The 16,047-nt window shown below is 36.5% G+C and overlaps 1 long non-coding RNA gene across 2 annotated transcripts; it reads right to left on the bottom strand.

Moving 5' to 3' along the window:
- Nucleotides 1–7,883: 7,883 nt before the first annotated feature.
- On the bottom strand, nt 7,884–9,433 carry LOC149690957 (uncharacterized). 2 transcript variants are annotated; one of them, XR_016383554.1, is made up of 3 exons: nt 9,213–9,433; nt 9,081–9,158; nt 7,884–8,964 (listed from the first exon to the last, which is right to left on the bottom strand). It is a non-coding gene; the product is annotated as an uncharacterized LOC149690957 (long non-coding RNA). The 2 variants fall into 2 exon arrangements; XR_016383555.1 differs by having other exon boundaries at nt 7,885–8,964; nt 9,217–9,341.
- Nucleotides 9,434–16,047: the final 6,614 nt, after the last annotated feature.

Here is a 16,047-nt window from a genome sequence, read left to right as displayed (position 1 = left end):
TTTACTAAAAATTCTTAATTTCCCCGAGGTTTTTGTCAACTATTTATTTCCCTGATTTTTTCTAGGTTTTCCCTGTTTTCCAGGCTTGTATGAACCCTGGTAATGTATTAATTCTGAGCCAGGGCAAATGCAAATTAAAAGCAAATCCGTTAGCGAGCTGATCCAGATTTAAATATGGATCACGGTAGCGGATCATTTATGAGGAAATTAAATATTTTAACTAAATTAATCAACTCCATATGACCTAGCCAAGATGACGAAATTTTACTGCGAAGAGAAAGCCCACGTAAATGGTTTCCCGAAAACAGACAAACAGCGCCATCTAGGTAGGAAATGCGGACCTGCAAAACCTACACGTCGCCCTAATATAACGCGATCCAATGCACAGCCCTTGAGGAGGCATATATTTGCAGTAGACTCCAATCGATCCCGACCCCCCGATATCTTCGAGCGATTCAATCGATCCCGACCCCCCGATATCGTCGAGCGTTTCGATCGATACCGACCCCCCGATATCGTCGAGCGATTCGATCGATCCCGACCCCCCAACGCAACGAAACTCGCGTGTTATAGGTTTATCGTGGTTTTAGGTGTTATATTTTGGTATTTTGTTTATTAATTTTGATGTTATCAAAGATTTGTTGTTGTCAAGGCTTGCTCCAAAGTTTGGCCAAGGCTTACGTGTTCGGTTACAGTTCTTACATTCAAGTTGTCAAATACGGTACAAGCACTCGATATAATACTTTTTACGAGTTCGAGTTCAGGATTACATTTTGTTGCCATTTCAAAATACTATCATGTTATGAGTTAAATGTTAACAACTAAATTACGTGAGTAAAACGACAACCTGATACAGGTAGATTAACCAGTATCCCAAAGAACTGTCTGCTTAATAATAAACGGTAAGACACGCCCGAAAGAAGAATTTCCAGTATGGTTCCTATTGGATATAAAATTTACGTCACACGAGTGGCGCGAAAATTTGGCTCCTCCTATCGCTTTTTGAGAGTGGACTACAGGGGAATGCTTAACATGGACATTCATGTTAGTAAATGAATTCATGTTATGGTGTAAGCTTGCCCAGCTGGGTTATATGAACTCAAAAATAACTAGGTCAGATATGGATAAATTGGGTAGGTTAAAACTGAATTTTTCAACTAAATAGTATTAGGTCAGGTTAGGTTAGGTTAGGTTTTGTTTCGTTTGGTTAGACTTAGGTTAGTAATATTTTGGTAATGGTTTAACAATGTTACGCCTTTTCCAAATAAATTAATGTTTACAATTATCTTCTTCCGAAATAAAATAACCTTTCTCAAATTATAATATGCCTTTTCCAAAAAATAACTGTTTACAATTATCTTCTTCCGAAATAAAATAACCTTTCTCGAATTATTTTTCTATCCTGGTAAGAGAATTGTAAACTGATACAGCCTGAAGAATAGTACAATATTTAAGTGTACTTTTAAAAAAATGCACAAATACGCGCCGAGTTTATTAAAGTAGTGGAAGGCACGGATCGAGAGGATATTGTAAGCCAATGTTTCTGTTTTGGGGTAAAAATATTTTGGGACAAATGAGATTGGGAGAAATGGGAATTGGGGAAACTGTTTTTGGGTGAAATGGGGGAGAATCGAAAAGACATGGATAATTTCGTACTTTCTCGATAAATTGTTCTAAATCAGCGCGTCTCTCCGCTCTACTACCTTTCTTCTCCGCCATCTTTGATTATAAAAAAAAACCTTGACCCAGACCGAGCATCTGATTGGCTAATGAAAAACGTAAAATGTTTTGCGACGGAAAAAGTTGAGACAATTTCAACTCCTTTTTCTAGTACGTTTCCGTCGAATTGTTTGTACGTTTACGTTTCAGTTTACGTTTCAGTCGTCTTTTCCGTCGACATTTTACGCATGTGTGTCCCTCGCTAGAGAGATAAAGAGAAAAGAGCAGGTCCCCAATAGAAAGTGGAAAAAGGACCACGGCCCACGGGGTCCCTTATTTCCCGCTCAAAATTTATTAACTACAGACCAAATTTCTTGGATTTCACCTCAAGAAATATTACAAAATACAAATCTCTTGGAAATCTGGTTGGTAGAAAATGCATAAAAGGGAGCTAGGAGGCACCTCAGAGCCAGGGGGACAAATAATCCGATTGCTATTGTGAAATTGGGGGGTCCCAATTTTTTAGGCGCGTAAGTAAGGAATCAAAATCTTTATTTCTTCTATAAGTATGGATGGTAGAGAAAAAAATCTGCGCAGGAAACTGGCTTGGCAATATAATCTTTATGGGCAGCGTGTATTTTTGGTTACTTCCGCGGAAGTCAAAGAAGAAAAAATAAATATATAAATTTTGGTGAAATAGTCAACGCGCTCCAAGAGAGAGAAAGAGAGGTTGCCCGAAGTGTTTCCCCGCTTTTATTCAACTATCACTTGATTTACGCGTTTATGTCTAAAATACTTCGCCACAATTGACCCCTAGCTATTTGATTTACGATCGGGTTTATTTTACAAAGTGCAGCGGTTATTTTCGAGATGTTATTCATCTTAGGCCTAAAATTAGTATGCCCAAAACTAAATTGATATTAGAAAACTTTTAAAGTTTATCTTGCTCAAAAGTTTTCCGAACTAATCAACGCATAAGTTTATAAGATATGTTCTTTCCATAAGTTTGTAAATTCTGGTAACTTAGAAACTGGAGCTTGTAATTTTGAAGTGAGTGAGGTAGGTCATAGATTCAGGGTAAAGCGAAGACGCCTGATGAGGCGCTGCTGTCAAATTTGGGCTTAGTAATGCAAACTAAATAGGACCTAGATGGAAGTCCTGCAAAATTAACCGCCCAGTGCAGTCATTCAATTCTCGCTTGTCGTTCTAACTCGAACTAGCTAGAGCTGTAAATCTCTCAGTAGCATTTCGAAGTATAGATAGTGACATACTTATGGAACACATCTTATAAACTCATGATCAAATACTATAGCCCACTAAAAGTTTTAGATTAAATTTCCCTCAGTATTTCCTGTGATTTTCTCTGACAATTTTAAAATGTCAAACGTTGTCAATGTTAAGACTGGGATATTTGTTGAGAATATTTCGGTGTTAAAAACTTTCAATTTGGAAATTATGTTTTAAACATATTTGTTGCAACGTGTTCAACGCTGCAATTCTTCGTATAAACCCAAAGAAATTCCCTTAACTGTTCCACGTTTTTCCTAACCCTAGTATTAGTGCTGAGCAACGTTCTTTTCTACCAATGTTTAATATTAGAATCAGCGGGACAAAAAACTGGACATATTCTGGGCACTCCACTCCGAAAAGTAGGAATGGAACCAAGTACTTAAAGGGATAGAAGCAATAACCCTTTGGTCCCCAACCATTTAATGAAATGGCCGATACGTGCATGGTCTGTTGGAATGTATTGTCTCAACCGCACGCGAATGGAATGTAGATTACGGATCCTTTAGTAGTCAATTAACGCTTTGCGGTCTATGCCTACAATGACACTCGAGAGTCCATGAGGACTTCCATCTTCACTAAGCCTTTGCTATGGCTGAATAACCTTCCTCTGATGATTTAATGAAAGAGGTTTCAGGGTTTCCCAATCAAGGACACACTAAACTAAGTCTAGATTCGTGACAATGTACCTAAACGAGCTTTTTTACCACGATATGAAAGCCTTAAATAATCTTAAGCCTTGGCTTCCATTTTTCCCTCCATAGTAATTTACAGAAATCGCGGCTTCATTCATTACATAATTAAGAAATATCTTAATGATAATGAAAATAATATTGCTTGAAATTAACATACCATATTAGTTCTTTTTTTAAATGATAAAATTCGTGTTAAATTTAAGTTTTAAACATAAAAGTTAAGTTACATAACGCATAGCGACTTAACGTGGCAGCTGTCGAGTGCCGGGAAGACGCGTTCAACTCACCCTGGTGGCGGATTTCGATGTCAAAGTGGATGAACTTTAACCTTCACTGTTTTAATAGCGTTTTTTTTCGGTTTTTTTTTTAATTAGATTAGAAAATTCTAAAGATAATTCATGAAATATTGATATAAACAAGAAGATAACAATGTAATGAAAAATGAAATTAAAAAATGTTTGAACTAAATATTTAATTAGTAAATGTTGATTGAATTAATAATGCCGTTTTAAATTTGTATTTTTATGATAGAATGAGGAAATATATTTATTTAAAAGCGGTTTACATTGCATTAAGTGCTAGGTCCTCTTCTAATATTGCTCCATGGGGCAGATCCTAGAATTCAATGGAAAACCATGGATCTTATAAACCAACCCAACAGGGGCTGTAATTTTTCTGGTATATCAAGGTCACTATAAATTAATTCCATCTGGATAATTGACAGCAGGAATACATATAGCTACTAGGAATAATTGTGTAGGGCCCTATTTTGCTTTGCGCCATCTATCGGATGGTGCAAAGGTTTAGTCCGACTATTTATTACGGCTGGGCGCGCCTTTTTCCCCCATTTTTCCCCTCTTTTTCCCGTGCGGAATTCAGAAATTTTTAAAAAGTACTCAGTCTCACACTTAGGTGGCTCTGCAACGTGAAAGAATTTTATTTATTTATGAAATTATTTTCCTCCTCGACTGGGTTTCGATCCCGCACCATCCACAGAGCTCTCACTCCACGGATTGACGCCTTTACGCTCTCGGCCGTCTAGTCATATTAACAAGCTCGAGTTATGTTGCTTAAACCTAGCATCTCTCTCACGTCGGCAGCCGGCGCGTTCCTCTCGCGTCTTGCTTAGTTGGGGCAGGGAGGAGGGAACTTTGTTCGAGGCGGCGTCGCGGCGAGTCTCGCGTTTCCATGGTAGCGCGCCTATACAATGCCGAGAATTGAAATCTCTTGGCGGGAAATTCGCGAATGGTAGATAGGCAGTTTAAAACGGGTAGCGCTACAATTATAAAATACGTCGCGTTTTTAGCATTAGAAGGTTTACAAAATAATTTTAGGAATTGTACTCGTCGGAAAGTCTGAAATATAATAAAAACTAAACACATTTTTAAAGTTAGAGATATTTGATTTGTAAACCAAAAGAAATTAATACCGTAGTCTCTGGAGAGTGTATCAGGGAAACCTCTGTAACTAAGCAAGTTTATGATATTACCATCTCTGTAAGTGTTCGAATTAAATAAATATATATTTATATTGTAAGTTAATTAAATTAACTTGCAAGTGCTTCTAGACAGACACATTTTTGAGGTTAACCATACCTGTACATTTAATTTGGGAATTTAGGTTTTGGGATTAGATAAGCTAAAGTCTAAAATCCTTTTTTTTCTCTTTAAGCGCGTTACAATTTTGGACAAACAAAAACGATAATTTGATGTTTAATTTTAGTATTGGCATTCGCAATAAAATCTTTCTATTAACGTTTGATTACTCAAATAATACTAATAATAAATTTTACGAAGCACAAGCACTTTCTAAGGTTCTTTTCACTTTTCAGTAACAAATTTTGACAATGAAAAATTATCATTTCAAGTTTAAATTTGCCTAAAAACGATAATGATAATTTATTTAATTAACTCTTAATTGGATTCTTTTCAGTTACATATTTGCCAAAGACAAAATATCGTTTCAAGTTTAAATTTACCTATAAACGTTAATAATAATTTATTTAATAAACTCTTAATTTTAACTAATAAGAGTAATCAATTACTAATCATCACTTATGATCACTAACTTTAAGAAAAAAAGTTCAATATTATTTTTATAAACGTAATCAAAATAAGCATTGTTAACATGATAATTCAAAACCGAATACTACAACTTCACATTAAGTAATGAGTTTAGAAATAAATGTACATGTTTCTCTCACCAGAAGGAAAACCATTATCTAGACATCAAGAAACAATATCAATATCATCATCCCATTCGTAAACGCAACAGTTATGAACCAAATTTGAAAATTTGCAAAAAAATATCTTCGAACTCACTTCCTTGCAGATTGCAGACGCTTTTCTATGCCTAGCAGCCTACCGGCGTTTCCCTATTGTAGCGTCATCCACGTACACTACTATTTTAGCAATTTGGAAGAAATAATTATTCATTGTTAACTATCTATTAAATTTAGTTTTTTAATTGTAAATTTTATGTATGAGCAAAACAGTTTAAAATTACTTTGGCATATGTATTAAAATTAGGCCGACATGATGGCGCTAAATAGAGCCTAGATCTGACTTAGATAACCAGCCTTCATTCCGACTCTCAGAGCATTCCACCTCCATTTTTCCTTATAACTACACCCCCAGTTCAAAGAATTCAATTTACATGTATAAGCGCGACTTTTGAAGAAAATTCGAAGGAACCGAAAATTAACATTAAGTTTTATGGGAGGAGGTAGGTATTTTTGCCAGATCCTTTCTTTGACCTATTGATTCAAATGACCTTAAATTGTAGTGAGACGTGTGTTTCAATGTGTTTTATTATACTAAGAAAGATTAAAGCTTTTTTGTGTAAAAATTATTTCCAAGGCCAAACTGATGATATCTTCGGATCTACTGATCCAAATGTCCTGAAATTTCACCCTGAGGTGTGTTACAATCTATTCTATTATATTAAATAGGTAAATATTTGAATAAAAATTAATTTCTAAAGTAAAAATTGTAAATTCATTATTTCTAATGTGAAAATTGTAAATTCAGTATTTCTAATGTGAAAATTGTAAATTCAGTATTTCTAATGTGAAAATTGTAAATTCAGTATTTAATCCACAATTCAGTACTTACAACCATTTTCCAAGAAAGAAACCCATCCCCATCCTTGTCCAAAACAGGCCTTTCAGAGAGTAATAGATTATAAAACCAAGACCTCTTGAACCAATATTCTTAGATTTGTAAACGTGCCGAGGGGCAGGTCTCGCGAAACCTGATCAGTTGAATAACACATATAATGAGAACGTTCTGCGTTCGTTACCAAATGATACTGATAAACAAGATGGCCCCGGCCATATTACGCTTTGGTGCTTGGCATGTAATTAAAATAAATTTCTATCCAACGGGATGGGACATTTACTATAAATGACTTTCTTAATGCAAAATTGATACTTGTAGTATAATACGTGACTGGAACTAAAATTATTCAATGATTGTACTCATATACAAATATACAACCACCGCCTAGAATTAGCCCCACAGCAATATTTTTACTTCAGAGTTGATACAATAGATATAAAATATACTGCTAAAAGGGATAATTATACGTCTGTAAATTTCACTTTGAAACGAATGAAGTTTGAACGACTTTCTTTAAAGTCCATCGGTGGACTGCTTTATTATAAGTAAAGTAACTTAGTGTTGATCTTGTAGTTTTATCTGGAACACTTTATATGAAGGACTCCAAGTCGAATATGGGTCTCTTTATCTAGGATCTTAAGCTTAATGTGGGTCTCTTTTTCTAGGATCCCAAGCCTAATGTGGGTCTCTTTTACAGCTTGTTATGGTGCTGGGCGCTATAGCGGGTAAACGCATAAATACCAAAAAAGGCGGGCCTTTGCACGACAAAAAGGGGAAAAAAGAGGGGCGAAAAGGGAGAAAAGAGGGAAAAAATTGTCCGTTTATAAGCTTATACCTTTTGTCTGACAAAAGAAGGCAAGCACAAAAACAAAAATGTAAATAATCACGATTACGAAATACAATGAATGTATGTTAAACTTGTTTTGCTTTGGCCATATTAATGCAAAGTTAAGACCATAATAAAACTAGTTTAACATGCATTCAGTCCGTTTCATTATCGTGATTATTTACATTTTTGGTACCTAAATTGACTCCAAGAGCCGCACTTTACAAAGACTACTCTCCTCATCCTGTAATTAACTGCAAAAATTCAGAGAAAAATTATCCCGGAAACAAAGTAGCTACTAGAAAACTGTTAGTCTTTATTTTATGAAGATTTGAACTAACATTATAGCAACACCAATGTTCTAAAACATAGCTTTCTAAATTTCGCGCCAAAGAGTAGATTTTCGCGCCATCTACGTGTCGCTGTTGGAAGTAAAATATCCAGTGGTTACCGCCCATGTCAATGGGCGGGGCTTTACATTTCCCCACTAAAACTTAGCATTTCATTCACCGCTCCATGAGAAATCTTTCTCTTCATCGGTTAGTGAATTTAAACTAATAGCAATGTTTGCATCTAAATTGAGCTGCGTGAAATCCACTCTGTCCAGCATAATATTGAAGAACAACATCACGCTGTCTCTCTTACCACATTGAAATCTATTTTTATCATTCTTGATAGGGCTTTCAGTTCACAGTTTTTCCTCGCTTCCTTCTTCCTGTTGTCTTTTTCTGACGTGACTTAAGATATTTTCACTGGGTTCTATGTGCTTTTGTAAGGCTGATTCGTAATTTGTACTTCCCATTAGTGATTTACGGATTTGGTCTTGTTTTTTCTTTCAAAATGCACTAGTTTGTACGTGGGAGCTTTAATGCAACACAGTTTATCAATGAGAATATATATTTTCGAAGCTGTAAGGCTATTTCAGCCCAAGCTCGTCACTTGAAACTTGAAAGGAACCAAAAAAAAAAACGCCCTTGTGCATTTCTTGAACTGATTTTTTTAGTTAGCCCCAAGTTTGTTTTACGTCAGTGCAGGTTAGCGTCGGAAGGTTATCTTCCCTGTTTACGAGTAGTAACCTAGTAGGACAGCTATGCAATGCTTGGAAAACCCTCCTCCTCCTCCTGCTGGGCAAGAACAAACTTCCACGAATTCATTGCTGTCACTCAGGTCCAATTTAACCTTGTGCGGTTCTTCCCGATAATCCTGAATTTTGAAGAACAAGCGCTTCAATTTAACTTAGTTAAAAATTCTTTTGATTTTCCAGAAACGCCAAAGCTATTAATATGATTTTTTCTTAGTTTTTGTTCTTCTTGTATTAAGCAATTCTTCCCATTTCCAATATAGTCCATGATTTTGACAAGAGAGAGAGCAACAGGTACTAAACAAAGCGAAAACAGTATTACCAATTTTTATAATCTTCATGTTATGACCAAGGCTTAAGTGTTTACAGTCTAATTTGGTTAATATTAGGGTAATTAAGTTTTCAACACTTACCATTTTTGACCAAATTCTCTCCTGAAAATTGTGGTTCATCCATTCCAAGAAATTTCGAGTACTTATTTTCATTTGGCACTAAACTATAAGTTTAAACGTCACATACTCTGCCGTTGTTGCTATGCTATAGACCTGCCATTATTTGTTTCCTTTAGATCAAGCTTCGCGTTTTCTCCGCACGGTGGCACTAGTGAAACTTTTCGTTACAAATCAGTCTGGGAAATAAGGATATTTTTTAAATTAGTCCTTGGGACCAGAGACCAGTCTGGGAAATAGCAGATTTTTTTCTGTTCCAAAACCAGTTTATTAATTGCTTGGACTAGTTTTTTAATTCTAAAAGTGGGGGTTACTGGTCCTCGGGACCAGTTTATTATTAAATTTGAAACGCTTAGTAGAGACGAGTAATTGTCTTTTGTTTAAAATGGAGATCTACTTCCGAAGTCATGCTCTGTGGTATCTTCCCATTGCGCAGAACTCCATTAGACCGAATCCCGCCAATGTTTTTAATGAATTTAGCCCAACCGCGGGTTTGGTATTTACAATTCAAACGACACTATTTGTAGAATTAAGCGACCCCAAAATGCTATGTACTTTAATTTCTATTAATGTAGTTTTTTAATGAAAGCGTTTTAAATACATTTTTACTGCCTTGGAAACGTCACTATTTGACGACTAGTCGACTATGCAACAAAATGATAACAAGACGGCCCAAGGGCTCGTAATAGTAGCCACATCGTACGAGTGAATAGCCCCTCTATACCCTACCCTAATGAGTGGATAACCCCTCTATAACTTACCCTAATGAGTGAATAGTGCTATCTTTTACAATGCTTAAATGATTTACCGTGCATAAAATCAGAGTTAATAGCCCCTCGATGCCCTACTCTAAACAGTGATAAAATTATAACCGTATAAACTTACTTACGCTGTAATTCTAATATTCCGGCGAATCGTAGAACAGATATTTATGCCCAGAAACGTTTGAAAGCGAAAGTTTAGTTATAGTGATTATCCCCTCGAATTACCTTTAGCGATAACAGAAGAAGTTTTTTGTGTAAGAGTATGAGTTATTTAGTCTTTGCGAGAGGAGGATTTATTTTGTTGTTTGATAGATTAGATTCATTTTTTCCTGTGGTTTTATTGAATGGAATGGCGAGGAAGGATTTTTGTAAATAAATTTTTAAACTGTTCGATGGCAACTTATTATGATTATTCGATATATACTCTGTTCCAGCATTGGTTATCAGCACTAGCCAAACTAGGTCTCTATGTAACGACGAACAAATATTTTTTTCAGTATAGATAGTTTTCACACATGGAGAATTCATACCATTTACACCAGGAGACCGGGCTATCTGGCGGACAAAAACCCGTCTGCTTTTACCTCCTTGTGTAAATGGTATGAATCCTCCATGTGTGAAAACTATCTATACAGAATATCGCGTTTTAAAATCCTAAATATCAGTATTGCTTTCTTCTGTTGGCAGTACGCAAAAACCTACCTCACATAGAGACCTAGCATTGCGCGTACTGACAACCGAAGCTGGAACAGTGTATATATCGCATCTGCTGCCGTCGGAGATAAGGAGTAGAGCGAGGGGTCGGACGTTTTGGATAAAATGTACGGGATTTTGAAATAAAATTTGATTTCTTCGGGTATCGTTTGATTTAGTCGGATATTGATTCATTTCAAGATTCGATAAAATCCCACGGATTTTGCTAGATTTTCCCCGTGATTTCCACGGATTTTGAGATATTTCCTGTGATTTCCATGGATTCTGAGACTTTTTCTTGGATTTCGTGAATTTTGTAATGGACTTCGCGAATTCTTTACTGATTTTGTGATTTATTTACTAATTTTTTCATTCTGTTATTTCGTTACCGATTTTGTGATTTCGTTATTTCGTTACTGATTTTGTGATTTCGTTATTTCGTTACTGATTTCGGTTTTTTTGTGAGATTTCGAAATCAGCGAAATAAGTTTGAATTGTTGCCGGATTTGTGATTTTGTTATTGTTTTCGGATTTCTTAAGTTGGATTTCGTGAATGGCCGACCCCTCGGAGTCGACTATCCTATAGCGGGAAAACAATTTTTCTCACGCGTTTATGATTTCCCAACAAAACGAGAGGAGAGAGTCTTGTCTGGTTGTCATCCATTATGACAGTGCAGAGAATTAGGGGAGAATTATGCACCTTCATTTTTGTTCTGCCAACTACTGTACGTTCTTTACATGTACATGAAGGAAACAGATGGAAATCGGGTTTGGGGTAGGAGGGGTGTTCAAAGAGTGGTAAAAAAGGAGACAGAAGTAGATTACCGTGGCGCGAAAACTTTATTTTTGAATTTCGGCTCTAATTCCCAGAAATCTTATGGTTGAAATGTATTTATTATTATCTGGGAGAGTTTCTTATTGTGTTTGATTATATTAACGGCTTGTTGAAAATAAAATTTAACATATAGTCGTAGCTTTAAGTTCATTTACTTCTGACGAGAAAATCTACGTGATGAATTGTAGGCGGATTTATATATAATGATAATTCATGAAAGGGATAAAATAGTTCCGATAACAGAGACAGATATTCTAACATATTAGAAATTGTATCGGCTGAAGAAGGACCACGGTCCGAAAGCTCCCGTTATTTTAAAGTAATAAATAAAATTTTTATTAAAAATCCATGAAGTAGCAGTCCTTTTATAAAAGAAAACAACGAAGTTAAGATCAACCATGGAACGAAAATTTAACATATACGATCAAATTGCCTTCCCGTCGTTTTCACGTGCAAAGCACAGTGGATGCAATAATACAAATAGATTCCCAAGACTTAGGCTAAAAAATTATTACGTAGACCTGTGTACAAAAACAATCTATACACCTGTGCACAAACATATTCCATAGACCTGCGCTGGGTGACCACATTTCCCAAATTTTATAATTTTTCCTATTTTCGGATGTCTTCCTATTAGTTCCTACATAAGTAACATAATAAACATAAGTATGACTCTTCCTATTGTAATAATGCAAATTTCAAAATGAAACCTATAATCAACACTGACACTCTCACTTACATCAGGCCAGGACTTGCAACCCCGTCGAGTATTTCATGCTGGTCTTTGGCGAATGACATAGTTCTACCAGTTTAGCCAATCACAATAAACCATTTCCTTGAACTTAATCGGAAATAGCTCGTCTGCTATTTATTGTACGAGCTCGCGGTGTTTGTATGTTTGACTTTGAGATTGCCATAAGTCGGATATTTCAGTACCAAAAATGATAAGCCTTTTGAAGTCTAAATATTCGGTAACTAATCTATCCAGTGTAATTTTCAATTTCGAAATGTGGTCGCGCTAAAGTCGGTAAAAGTCAATACAAATCAACTATATAACCAAGGCTTAGGACCGTTGACTCAAATCTCAATGGCGTCTCTTTAAACCTCTGAACCGGATTTCCCATATGGGGCGGAAGTCGCTTCTTTTTCCACCGCTAGGGGTCTCTGTGCTGGGCGCGAACTTATGATGACGTAAAAGGTCCGAAAATAGGTTTATAGATAGTTTTGACTAATTGTCATACTTATGGTTATTATGTTACTTATGGTTCCTATAATTTCGATAATTTTCCTATATTTTCCTATTTTTTGAAATTGTAGATATTTTGTGCGCTCTCACTTTTGGTTTTGTTATATATCACCAAAGCTATGGAAGCCTCTAAAAATATTTGTCAGGGAAGTCTGTGATGTTTTAAAGTTATAGCATATGTTTCTAAGATTACGTTCCATAAGTATGACACTTCCTATATTTCGAAATGCTAGTTCGAGAACGACGCGAGAATTGACTACACGCGATTTTCTACTCCATCTTCCTATTTAGTCTGTACTAAGCCTTTGACAGGGCCTCATCAGGTGTCGCTTTACGAGAATCTATGACGTTTCATTTACGTCACTTCGAGACAAGCTCTCAGTTTCCAGTGACAAATTTATGTAACATATCTTACGAACTTATGGTTATAATAAACCAAAGCTCCTTTGTAAATCTTGTCTTATTACTTTCAAAGCATTTGCAACCTATATTTTGCTATTTTTACCTCTCCGAGTGACGTATGTCACGGAGAGGTTCTGTAACGATCGTGTGTGTCTGTCTGTCTGTGTGTCTGTTGTTACACCCACGTGACCGCGTTCGCAGTTTCCAAATCGGAACAAACGTGTTCGCCATTTCCGAACTGCTTTCACAGTCACGGAAATGGCTCCTCTACTTGAGTTCTCACACCACTATCTTCTGGTCTTTGTCCATCCCACACGGACACCAGTCTGTACTTACTGGCTTCTAATCACCACCATCTTTTGATCTTCGTCCATCCCACATGGACACCAGTCTGTACATACTGGCTTCTAATCACCACCATCTTTTGATCTTTGTCCATCCCTCTTGGACACAAGTCTGTACGTTCTGGCTTCTAACACCACCATCTACTGGTCTTCCGTCTATTCCACATAGACACCAATCTGTCTCATTGGCTTCTACTCCATTATCATCGTTTGGTTTTAGGATATACGCGGCTATCAGCTAGGGTTACGAGAAACTTCTAGCCTCCCTAAGGTGGGATCGCCACCAAAGGTTTTCGCAATTGCGCTTTTTCCTTACTATTATAATGGAAACGAATCGTATATACCCCAAAATTTGAAGAAAGCGGGCAAGAGGGGTACCCTTCACTTTAAACGTCAATATAAGCAAAGTTTGAGATGATAATAGGTATAACTTTATTTTAAGCGATTTAACTATTATTAATGTTAATTATTGAAGATTAAAATAATTAAAAATAATTATATTTATTTAAATATTAAAGATAATCTTGTTTCTCAACTCAAAATTAATACGGAAAGAGTTAAAAAGCAGTCTATGTTTTTGTCTGTGTATCCGTCCATTGTTACACTAGTGCGTCACGTTAGCAGTTAGCCTAGTGTTGATGTGTTAAGAAATCATACAGAACCTTAATATTCCCTTTTTCCATAATATAAAGTGAATATGTGGAAGTATTTTTCGTAATTATGATGCATTTAGTACTTTTGTAACTTTAAAGCTCTGTTTCATTTTGATATTCCAAAGATTTTTTTCAATATTGTTATTTGAAATGGCTGTTTATATATTACTTAAGACCTAGACTCCGGCGGGTATATCAAGTATCATCCGCAAGCGGTTTAAAGAAACAAAGAGTAAATAATTGAAGCCTGAGGTGAAGTAAACTTTGGGCTTTGATTTTCGTGTCTGAAATGAAGAGACATCAACGGTTCAGAGTGAGCCGAAAGTTAAATACACTCTTAAATAATCAGGTTAAGATTTTATAATAGAAGAAAAGATCATGGTGGCAATTAGAATAGTAAAAGGGCTAATGGTAAACGGGTCTCAGACCACCTACCCATGGACAGCCATGAGGATAGGGAGCTAGGTTAGCAAAGTGTAACGCCTGACGAAAGCGCCGCGGTGGCGGCTACTGGAAATTCATCTCCACAAACAGACTCAAGTGAAAAATATTAATTCTTTATTCTTGCTCCCTCGAGAACAGTGGCCTAATAGGCGTCAATAGATGCCAAAAATCTTATTAATGTTCCAATGTGAATAAACCTTATCATTCGTTTATTTTTAGTTCATCTAATTAAAGATTTATACACGTTATATTTATAATAGTTTAGTAAATATAACTCTGGGTTACTTTATAAGACGAATATAATATTAAGCCTTGGCCAAAAAACGAATTTTGTCTCTTTAAATGATCACGTATTTGTGGAGATATATTGCGGTCCGCCGACACATGAGCGCGCGTGCTACGCGTTTCAATTCGAAAACCGCGGTTTAACACGGGGATGCCTGTCCATGGGTAGGTGGTCTGAGAACGGGTAGTAGCTACAGACTTTTTATTCTCTTTATGGTGCGCATTGACTATTAGTGCGTCTAGCTACAATTTAGCTTTGGTGTTATTTAATGTTAACATTCATGTTGGCAAACTAAGAATATTGTTGAGGTGAGACGAGACGATAGTGTTTACACTGCAAACCAGTTGTGAATGTAGCTATCAGAATATACGGTAAACAGCTGAAGCGTAGACTTCATTCCCTGTTCTTTTCCCCATTGACTGATTTTCATGTGTCCAAGATTTATCCTTATTGGATGTAAAATGTCGTCTGCTTTACTGTATTATTCGCTATGCTTGGAATACTGCTTCAATATTTCGTAAATATATACTTCAAAAAAGAGAAATAATTCCATATCTAGGTAAATAAGTTTGTAGTAGTAGACCTCTTGACTCGGAGAGGTAATATTTTGGTTTTCCCAACTTTTTTCAAGAGTAGTTCTCTTGTCTTTTCCTGTTTTTTACCTCTCCGTGTGACGTAGTCCAGGAGAGGTTCTGTAACGGCCGTTTCTGTGTGTCTGTCTGTGTGTGTGTCTGTCTGTTGTTACACCCACGTGACCGCGTTCGCAGTTTGCGTATCGGAGCAAACGTGTTCGCCACTTCCGAACTGCTTTCACAGTCACGGAAATGGCTCCTCTACTTGAGTTCTCACACCACCATCTTCTGGTCTTTGTCCATCCCACACGGACACTAGTCTGTTCTTACTGGCTTCTAATCACCACCATCTTCTGGTCTTCGTTCATTCCACTTGGACACCAGTCTGTACATACTGGCTTCTAACACCACCATCCACTGGTCTTCCGTCTATTTCACATAGACACCAACTGTATCATTGGCTTCTACTCCATTATCATCGTTTGGTTTTAGGATATACGCGGCGATCAGCTAGGGTTACGAGAAACGTCTAGCCTCCCTAAGGTGGGATCGACCACCGAAGGTTTTCGCAATTGCCCCTTTTCCTTACTATTATAATGGAAACGAATCGTATATACCCCAAAATTTGAAGAAAGCTGGAAGAGGGGTACCCTTCACTTTAAACGTCAATATTAGCAAAGTTTGAGAAGATA

The sequence above is a fragment of the Phalangium opilio genome, unplaced genomic scaffold (genome assembly GCF_054372755.1).
Source record: "Phalangium opilio isolate 3A_F unplaced genomic scaffold, DU_Popi_V2 ptg000026l_1, whole genome shotgun sequence".
In the NCBI taxonomy this organism is placed as follows: domain Eukaryota; kingdom Metazoa; phylum Arthropoda; class Arachnida; order Opiliones; family Phalangiidae; genus Phalangium; species Phalangium opilio.
The sequence above is the reverse complement of the archived record's forward strand: the minus strand, read 5'-3'. Positions and strand labels throughout refer to the sequence as shown.